Below are 11,124 nucleotides of genomic sequence, written 5' to 3'. Positions count from 1 at the left end.
TGTATTCTGTAATCCTTATCACTCCTTCTGTAACCCTCACCGCTTTCTGTGTGTGTGTGTGTGTGTGTTTCTGATTTTGTTTTATCTCTTCTCTTTTCCTGTCCTCTCATTGAAATGAGCGACTGAGCGAGGGAGGGAGGGAGGGAGGGAAAGGCTGCAGAGTCTAGAGTGTGACAGAAAATAATGTGTGCTAACGTGTAATTATCACATTCACAGCTGATGTTTACACACACACACACACACACACACAATTAACAGTGGGCCTGAGTAGGAGCGCCATTCATTACGCCGATCAATGGAGCAGCGACGTGATGGCTCATTCATGTGTCACCACATGATGCATGTGGCCTATTGGAGGAACTAGAAACATGGGCCGCGGGCCACTGGCAGCCCGGGGGCCACATGCGGCCCCCACCATCACTTAATGCGGCCCGCAGGTTAATATCCGAACATTGATATAATATTGATTTCAGCTAATTACTAGTATTAATGCTATTGTCTTTTTTTATGTCCAATGTACTGTATTTGCCTTTAAGTTCATAAAGTTAACATAATAAACTAAATGCATTTGAAATTAAATACAAAAGAAATGCTTTTCAGGATTCCAATTAAAAAATATATGGCAAAGAATTATTCACTATTTCAATTCAAATGTAGCAAAGAAATAGCTCTACAAGAGATCGGCTATTTTTTCTACACCATGTATGCAATGTGGAGTGAGTGTGGAAATATAGTGGCCCTCTCATTGTCAAAGTTGCCCACCCAAATATGGGAACGATCCCAAATATGGGTCGGGGACAGGTGCCGAGAGATTCCCACCTTCCTGGGGTTTCCCGGAAGGGACAGACGGGATTCTCTTGAACGAGCGGTTCTTGTAGGGCGGTCATTATAGCGCGATCCTGGCATAAAGTCCTCAGTTCAGCGTCTTCGGTCTCCGTTCTTAGCTAAAGTCCGTCTTCTGCTCGCAGGCACTAGTATTTATATAGTGTTGAGATGAGATGTCAGAGGTGACATCACCTCTGACACCAGAGGTGATGTCTCCCTCCCTCCCTCCCTCGCTCACCTCTGACACCCCGGTTATGATGTCGGAGCGACCCCCATGGTTCCTTCGTAACAATCACTCACGGTCATCCTCCGGGGAGCAACGAATAGTTTTGTGGCAATCCACCCGTTGTCACCAGAGGAAAGGCCACAGGAGTCACCAAAATGACTAGAGCTCATCCTCCTAGGACAATGAAGGTGCCTATATAGCCAGTACTGGTTTGAGATACCTCGTTCGGGGCCAAATTGTTGGACGGATTTCATGATCGTCCGACATCGGCATTCAATCTTTGAAAGTATACACTGTTTCGTGGATTTTGTTGTTGTCATGGCATGGCTGTCGTGTCAAACGTGATATACCCAGCATGTGCATGCATTGCCCGTGTATGGGTGACTGATTGGTCATGTGATGTGTTTTAGGTATGGACAGAGGTTACAGTAGGATTTCAATGAAAACGCCTTAGTGTAGGCTACTATAACATTATAACCGTTCCAAGTCTCAGTATTGACTATACTTTCAGCCTGAAGTCCAACCAATTGTGGGCAGGTTATTATAGGCAGCAATTTAAATAAATATAGTGAAAATAGCAGATCTGCAAGGTCGTGTCACATAAAGAAACCAATAAATAGTTGCCATATAATTTAGAATGTTCAAAATAACCTCTCAAGTCATAATTTAGAATGACCTCAAGTCACGAACACAGAGATTTCTCTATAGCAAAATCATTTTAACAGAGGACTGCAGCGTGTTTCTCTGTCACAAATGCTGAGAGTGGAGACTGCATGATAAGGGTCGCAAATCATTCATAACGATAATGATGTTAGCATCCACACTGATGAACAATAACATTCTGTAAATATATTGAACACGAGTGATGCGCTGAACGTGACATCCTGTGAAATGGGAGGTCTAGACTCTTTGTCAAATTGAAGAGGTCATCTCTGGAGGAGTGACTGTTATTACAGGATTACCCACTCAGTCGAGTCTCAGTGCCAGACAGTGAGCCTTCAGTCCTGAATAATGATACAGAAAGAACTTTTCCAGGGCACCAAAACTTTGGCTCTTGTCGCGCAAGAAGACGTTGTTGTCTGTATATAGGCTGGTATAGGCGCTAATGACCCTGTCTCTTAGACCAATGGATGAGACACCCACGCGGCGGGCGGGCGGTGGGCCTCTTAATCATTAAGAAGGGGGAAAAATAAGACAGGAGGAGAGAGAAAAGAAGGATAACAAGTGGGAAGGGAAGGAGGGCGCAGGCAGGCAACCATGACGATCACCTCAATTCATACAACTAATCCAGTTCACTGGCTTTACTTATTAGAGAGATGGAGATGGAGGGGGGGGGGGGGGGGAGGAGAGAGAAAGGGATAGGGGGTGGGGGGCTTATGGTAAAACGAGCCTTAGAGAAAAAGCGAATAAAAAGGGTGGAGAAGGAATGGTTGCTACTGTAAGTCAATGTGACACATACCTAATTACATGTGGTAATGAGTTAGGGAGGAGAGAGGAGGAGGAGAGGAAGGGAGGAGGAGCTGGGTGGAAAGGAACAGTATAGGATTTTCTTCTTTCTTTTTTACACCTTGATGCAACTGCAAGTTTTAATGCTGGTCTATAGGGTGGGCAGCCATATGTGCAGCTACTGTAGTCTAAAAGGCTTATACTCTAAGCTACACTTAAACAATAATGGCACAGGTTTTGTTCAGAGTATTGACCCCTAGTGTGACAGTGTGTGTGTGTGTGTGTGTGTGTGTGTGTGTGTGTGTGTGTGTGTGTGTGTGTGTGTGTGTGTGTGTGTGTGTGTGTGTGTGTGTGTGTGTGTGTGTGTGTGTGTGTGTGCGTACATGTGTGCATGTGTGCGCACACACACACACACACACACACACACACACACACACACACACCTGTGAAATGCCATTTGTCCGCCATGGCTATACTGTGAAGCTGTCCCAGTTTCCATGGTGATGGAGATGGGAGGTGGGCTTGTTGCCGTTCCAAAGGATACACCCCTCAGTCCTTCATCTCATGGAGAGAATTCCATTGGGCCAGAGAGGTGTCTGAGTGGAAAGCAAAACCAAAATAAGTTTGGGGAAAGAAGTTCCCCAAAGTTTGAGTTATCAGATAGATGAGAGGAAGAGATGATGGTGAAATACAACAACATGGCAGATAAGAGAGTATAGAGAAAGGAATAACGTGTTTTAATGTAGGAGAACATTTTGGAGCAAGAGGATGAAATCCTCAGGAAAAACCTGTCCCATGTGGGAACAAGTAGGCCTAAATTCCTTTTTTCTCCTGTGTCTGTACACACACCCTCTGCTCATTATCAACTTTGCGATCCCGCCCCACCCTCAATCTCATCCCATCACACCCCATCTCCCTGCAGCCCAGCCCACACTATATATCCCGTCCCGTCCCAACCCTCCCCATCATGAAACAAAGCAGATCATCTATTCTTGTAGAGCTAAATTTATTCCAGTGGACTCCAATTGATGACTGAGATAAAAGGGACCAAAATAACTGCTTGGTGTATTTATTGAGGTTTCGTGCCATTGGGTTCAACATGAGCGAGTGAATGAATAATGTTGTTTATACTGGTCGTTTATTGTGTATTGTTTTTCAAGGATCCCCATTAATTTACACCGTAGTGGAGACTATTCTTTTTGCAAAAAAACATCACAATACAAAATATGAAATGCAGTACAGCATGTTGCATGGTGCAATATAAAAACAGGGTTTTCTCTTTGAAACTACATAAAATAACAACCTCATCTAATCTAATTCCCTTTCTGATCATTGCTCCCTTAAGTTTTTCAACTATTTTTGTGCACGGAAAGTATACGTATAGACGGTGAACTGCAAGCTCACAACGTGTGGAAATGTCTTTACAGATAACGGGCAGCAGCCATTTCTGGATTTCTGATCTTATTGTTATGTTTGTGTGCTGTGCTGTGCATATGTTAATATATCTGTACACTCACTATAGGCCTATGACTTATAAGTGTGTTGAACCCACATGAGAGAGAGAGAGAGAGTGAGAGAGTAGAAAGGAGGAAAGGAATGAGAGAAGGTGACAGGGATTGTCTCTTCAAACGTAGACGGAAACACCGGCCAGATTAAAGCACAACAGGAATCAAAGACCATCAGGTGGTAGGCAATACACAGGTGTCCTCTCTGTACAGTACACTGTGTGTGTGTGTGTGTGTGTGTGTGTGTGTGTGTGTGTGTGTGTGTGTGTGTGTGTGTGTGTGTGTGTGTGCGCGCGCGAGTATGCATGAGCTGAGTGAGTGAGTGAACAAGAGAGAGAATCTATTTTCATCTCTCTCATCTCTCCACTCTTCCAGAGCGCTGTGTTGATGGTTCTTTTGATCCGTGCGCAATGGAGGAGCTGAGAGACTGAACAACAAATTGCTTTTCCTTTTTGCCATACAATCACACAGTTTTCCCACCCTGACTCAGTTTGTCTCTCTTTCTCTCTCTGCTGCACTTTCTTAGGCCACTCATGGTCAGTTTATGCAGATGGCCCAGGCTTCCGAATATCAGTATGGCAAATCTACAGCGATACCCCAGGTTTGTTATACTTCCAAGTAATGGTTGATACTTAGAACATTTATCTTAGAATGCCTGGTCCATGTACAAATCAAAGACACAGCCCCCCCACACACACACACACACACACACACACACACACACACACACACACACACACACACACACACACACACACACACGCACACACACCAACCGCACACACACCAACCGCACACACACACACACACACACACACACACACACACACACACACACACACACACACACACACACACCAACCCCACCCCCATTGACAGTAGGCCTACTTTTCAACCCTCTCTGTCCAGTTCAATAATTCCCAGCTATTGATTCACTGGCCAGGGGAGATAGCGTGCAGGAAAAAGGGATGGAGAGAAGTGGAAAGGGAGATGTAGTGAACGACAAGATAGAGCTAGTGTGAGGAAGGACGGGGTGAATATCAATTCATAAGTTGATGAGCTGAGATTGTGAAAAGTGAAGATAAATATATTGTTTACCTGTTTTCCTATAGTAATTCACCATGCAATAAAACCGGTTGCAAATGGGAGTGTGTGGACTTAAAGAACGTCAGACATATGCAGGAGATGTTGTCTAGACTCTAGTCCAAGGGTAAACCCCAGCAAAGCAGCAGGTGTGGTGCTGGCCCGGGCTTTAATGAGGCCAACGCACAGTCGTTGTGCTCACTGCAGCGGTAGCCATGAGGTAAGAGGTCAACTGGGAGGCGTGGTGTTGTTTCACCACTCGCAGGAGTGAGTCAGGTGTAGCCCCGAGGCTGCACCGATGTGCAAACCAAGCGCTGTATTCTGTGGACACACCAGCTGACCAAGCATGGTGTGGCAGAACCAGCTAACGAGCAACAGGGAAACACACTGTGTTTATGCAGACATCAATCAGCCACTGATGAGTGGCCTGGGTGGGGGATGGGCCGTGACAGTGTGGTGACCTCACGCCCATCCTGCCACACATGCAATATCTGGTCCATATGCCTATACAGTAGTTGGTCAGCCAGGTCAGGGGTTCTTCCTAGGCAAGATAATGATCCAAAACATATACCCCCAGGCTATGTCGGTACTAAAGAACAAGACAGAAAGGCTTTAAATTGAATCCATTGCTGATCTGGGCTCTGGGATGAGCTGGACAACAGAGTGAATTAAGCAAAGCAATATACGAGTGCAGTGCATTGATATAGAGTGTATGCACGTGACATCATCATATACCTGGAAGTTAATGTGGGAACGCCTACTGAGTGGCAAAAAACTACTTTCTGGCCTTGACAGCCCATACTGTACATTCCATACAGTAAGGTTCTATATCTGATTGCATTAAACGTTGTTTAACAACGTTAAACTCACTTTGCCACTCGATTTGCCACTCACCTCATGCATGTGCATACCCTCTATTGTGGGAACTTCTCCAACAGTGCTGGGAAGGACTTTCCGTAGAGTAGTGTAAGTGTAGAAAGTTTTAAGAAAAGGATTATTTATTTTGTATTATCTCCAATCATCTGTATATTTATCATATACCATGTTCTTTCCTTTAATTTCACATAATGCAGAGACATTGAGACATTGTGTGTGCATGTGTGTGTGCGAGAGAGAGAATGTACGCACACACACACACGCACACGCACACAGGCACACACCACACACTGTACTGTACTGTGTTTTTCACACCTGTAATGGCTGTGTGTGAAGGCAGGAATCTCCTGCCAGACAGCAAAACTCCTCCATCAGTGGATGTGCGAATTGAAACACGTTCCTTCTGATAGAATGAGAGAAGGAGATAAAGGCGATAATTGTCAGCAGGCTTTCCTCTGCATGGTGTCCTGTCCTGAAGGGTCTGTGTAAATGCACCATTTACCTGTTATGTTGCATAGTTATCACACACAACGCACTTTGGATAAAGATGCTAAAAAACGCAGACTATTTATCATTTTGATGCTCTTGGCCACGCTTTTAGTTGTAATATAGGATCTCTTTCCGAACCCCACTCTGCGCCAGTCATCCACATCCCACTGATTACATCCCTGACACAGTGTTCCAGTGGGGTGTGTGTGTGTGTGTGTGTGTGTGTGTGTGTGTGTGTGTGGGGGGGGGGGGTTCTCAGTGTTCATGTATGTTTGTAACTCCGAGAGTGTACAACATGTTTGGACACTCAGAGTAAAATGAACACAACACACATCATTCTAGTGTGTAGAAGGGTTCTGTTGATGAAGGCAGGAGGGGCAATATGAACAGGCTCTTTAGACTGTTGACATTTCCTTTGCATTGCACATGGGAAGTGAAGAGCGCAAAGTGACCATAGGTGGATAGGGAGAACTAGAGCAAACAAACACATTTTAACAATTTATGTATGTCCACACAGAGGAAATTGCATACAAGGACATAAATAGTTCAGGTGCAGCAAAGTTACATCAACAAAATCAAGGCATACTGTATGTCCTCGTCACGATACAACAAGCATATGTCATGTCACCCACTATTCCATGGGCACAAGTAGTGTAGTCATCCTAAATTCGAAACCCCCTCCAACAACCAGTCCACGGGTACGTCCCAGGCCATGCACCAGAGGAAACAATTTCCCAGTACACTCCTGCATTGCCGACTGTGTCATATTGTTCTGTGTAGTCAACAAAAACACCTTGAAGACCCTAACAGGAGCCCTCGTACAAGGTTTATTTGACTACCGGTATGCATGCACCTCTTGGTACCACAGCACCTCAAAGGCCCTTAAAACAAGGCTGCAATTCGAAACTGGTCCCCGTAAAATCTGAATCCCCCCCCCACCCCTTTTTCCCCTCACTGTATATGTTTCTTTTCCCTTTTTACCTCCTTTATGATGAATTCCTGTTCTGTTCTTTGGCTATACATAAGTGTCTATTTGTACACCTCTAACTGTTTTGATGAATTGAACAAGGTGGACCCTCTTGTAAACAAGTGTAATGCTTTATTGGGTCGTCCACTCACAGTTAACAGTCTTTGTATTGCGTTGTGCTTGAAATGTACTGTAATTCTGCAAACTGTTAATAAATATTTCAATTCATCAATCAAATAGTGTGGTTGATCCCATGGGCCCAATTTCCACCCACTGTTGTTTCGACAGCGGAAGGACACACTGGTAGAAGGTCAGGCCCAACGCCTCTCTTCTCAGTAGCAGCTCAAGGGAAGGGCCACCAGGCAGCACCCGCTGTCGGTATACGTCATCGGTGAGCAGTACCTTGTTGTATGCAAGCTTGCGATCATGTTGAAGAAGCACACAGTCCACAGAGATTGCAAATGCATCTTAAATCTGCACCCACTATACATTAACGGTGGTAGTTACAATACAATGCAACGTTATCATATTAACAATTGTGTGTGTCTTCAGAACGGTTACACCCAAAATATTAATATAATCAATAACATACCCACGCACGCACAAACACACACACGCGTGTTATGCAAGTACATAAATACTTTCCCTGCGTAAACCTCTAAAGGGTTTTCCCTGTTGGCACTTTTGACATTCATCATAACAACCAACCGCTCCACTCAACCAGACAGCGATCATGGATGGAACAAAACAGGGCTGTTATCCTCCCACACTCCGTCCATAGGCGCAGAGCCTCTCAGCCTCCCCTGGCCCTGACCCCGGCCCTCCACACACGCCCCCACGCCACTCGCAACCACACGAGAGTGCGTGAACTCCATTTGACACCCAGTCACTCGAGTAGTGTTGTGCAATGCTATAAAACCGTCTCGTGAAATGTGCTGTGCATCAGTGCTCTCTTTGTACTTTGCTGCAAGGTGGTGCCCATTTAAATACACACGTACACCAACATATTTCCGCAACCTGAAAAGAGTACGCTTCAGTGCTGGACTGCTGGTTGTCATAGCAACACCTTCAGCGGCGTACTTGGGCGCACTTTGGCATCATTGAGCATGACAGCTAGGTTACTCAGTGCTACTCAGAGCGCACATCACACACGTTTACTTGTGAAGATATTTTGTGAAGTGAAGTGAAGTTTTTTTCTGGATTCCATTCTTTTTTTTCTATTAAGCCAAAAATACCTGCTGAAAGCCAGCTTGATCATTTTGTGCATTTGTGTGTTTATTTTTTTGCCTTGTGAGTGTCAAATTCTGCTATATGTGAGAACATTTGACCCTCACAACTCACTAGTATAGTATTACAAGGACACACACACACACACACACACACTCACGCATGTCGCACGCACGCACGCACGCACACACACACACACACACGCACACGCACATGCACATGCACACACACACACCTTGGCCTACATTATCTAAAAATCATGCTCAAAAGACTCAAGTCATTTGAATGTATACAGTTATTAGGTGATGGTATATAGGTTTTCTATTTTCTATTTGGTACAGAACTGTATGTCAAATCCTTTCTAACCAGAAACCAGCGGTCATTGTGTGCCCAGCTGAGAACTGGTATCCTGCTTCTGGCTATTGAGGTAGGGCGGTTTTCAGCGGTCCCAGAAGAGAATAGATTATGCATTGTATGTGACCTAAATGATGTGGAAAATTAATTTCATGTTATGTTTTATTGTACTCTGTATGATGATTTGAGGGTTCCACTGTTTGAGGTAATGCAACAAAGAAATCCTGATCTATTCTGGGAAGATGATGGCCAGAAGCCCAGAAGTTAGACTGGTTATTTTAATTATGAAGTATTTAGAACAGCCCAGTTTGTTTCTAGAGCCTGGAGTAGAAGACAATCCCAGCTTTTCAAGTATAGGTACATGTGTCTCCTGTCACAGGCCTAATGGTGTATTTTATTTTATTTTATGTTGTATATTATGTAATCTGCCTCGTAGGGATCTGGAGTGTCAGTTTGGTATACACTTGATCATTGTTTGCAAACCGTCATGTGGGTTTATTGTAATTGTTTATGTAAACTGTAAAAAGTGTCCTGTAAGTCCACTTAAATAGACACTTAAATAAAGAATCAATCACAGCGGCGGCTGTGGCTCAGGAGGTAGAGCAGGTCGTCCAATGATCCATGGGTCAGCGGTTCGAATCCCGGCTCCTCCTGTCTACATGTCGAAGTGTCCTTGGGCAAGACACTGATCGGTATCGGTGACATTGCCGGTGACATTGCTCCCGATGTGCTGGTTGGTACCTTGCATGGCTTCCGCCGCAATCGGTGTATGAATGGGTGAATGTAATGCACAATCTATGTAAAGCGCCTTGGATAAAGGCGCGATATATAAATGCACCATTTACCATTTACCAATCAATCAATCATATAACATTTAGAAATAACAATACTGCAGTGCACACTGTTGTTCCTTTAGAAATACTGCTCTCTGCAGGTGAAATACTGTAAGTGCACCAGGTAACGGCCAGGCCTGTTATTATTACAGAACTTTTTATTCTTTTCTTTTCTTTCACATAAAGATTGTTCAGCACCATGGTCAGTGACATACAGAGCAGCTGTAATGAGCATATGTAGCCACTGGAGGGCACACCATCACCGGTTAGACTTACATCAGTGGTTCTCAAACTTTTTCATGTCATGGGCCGCTGCCACATTATGTATTTGACCGTGGACAGCCAAGAGTTTTTAGTAAAATAGCAGATCTACAAGCTTCAAATAGCAGATATATTAAAGTCGTTAACTGTTTTATACTGTACTAATTTTGACTTAAATATTGCACACTATGTGGTATATATGGTATAGGCTATAGTCGCTGTTTCTCATATCAGACTGCATGAGCTCTAGGTTTATTCATATTAAAGATTCATGTTATTATCATAACCCTGTAAATGATAATTAAAGCACATGGCAATGCTCACTGTTTTAAAGAACAAACTTATATAACAAAGCTTTTCATTCACCATGCAGTTTGGTTTCTGTAGGCCTACACTGGACAGTCACACAGAAAACCTACATCTAAAACACAAGATAAACAAAAACATTTGGATGCTATGAAACCTAAACATGAGCAGACAAAACATTGGAACTGGAACATAAGCTGATACGTGATATTTGCACGACACTCTCTCCTGATTAGATGGAATTTGTATTTTGTAACTCTAGCAATTACTATTGCAATTAAGGGATGTCCTGATGTCCTGTCGCTTCTGATCCCGATACATCAATTTCTGTGTTAGCCGATACCGAAATACCAGTGTCGTGATCTCATGTTGTTTATAGCTATCTAGCTATATATATCCTCACTCAAATGTACACATACCGTTTGGGCAACTCCAAAGCAAACTCCACATGTCCAGACATTTTATTTACCTGCCATAGTGTCAACCCCTTACCCCTGTGTCGGATCGGTGGTTAGACTGCAGGCATATTCACCGATATGACAAATAAGGGCCGATCCGATAGTTTTCCCCGATACGATACATGCAGTATCGGGGACATCTCTAATTGCAATGTAGAGGTGTAACTCTTTAGGCCAAGCTGCAGCGGGTCATACGATCAGCAGAGAGGGCTGCCATTTGCCCCCCCCCCCTTGAGGCCCTGTTTAGGAGTAGGGCTTTGAGGACATT

The sequence above is a fragment of the Protomyctophum bolini genome (genome assembly GCF_963924005.1).
Source record: "Protomyctophum bolini genome assembly, chromosome: 17".
In the NCBI taxonomy this organism is placed as follows: Eukaryota; Metazoa; Chordata; class Actinopteri; order Myctophiformes; family Myctophidae; genus Protomyctophum; species Protomyctophum bolini.
This window is presented reverse-complemented; position numbering follows the sequence as displayed.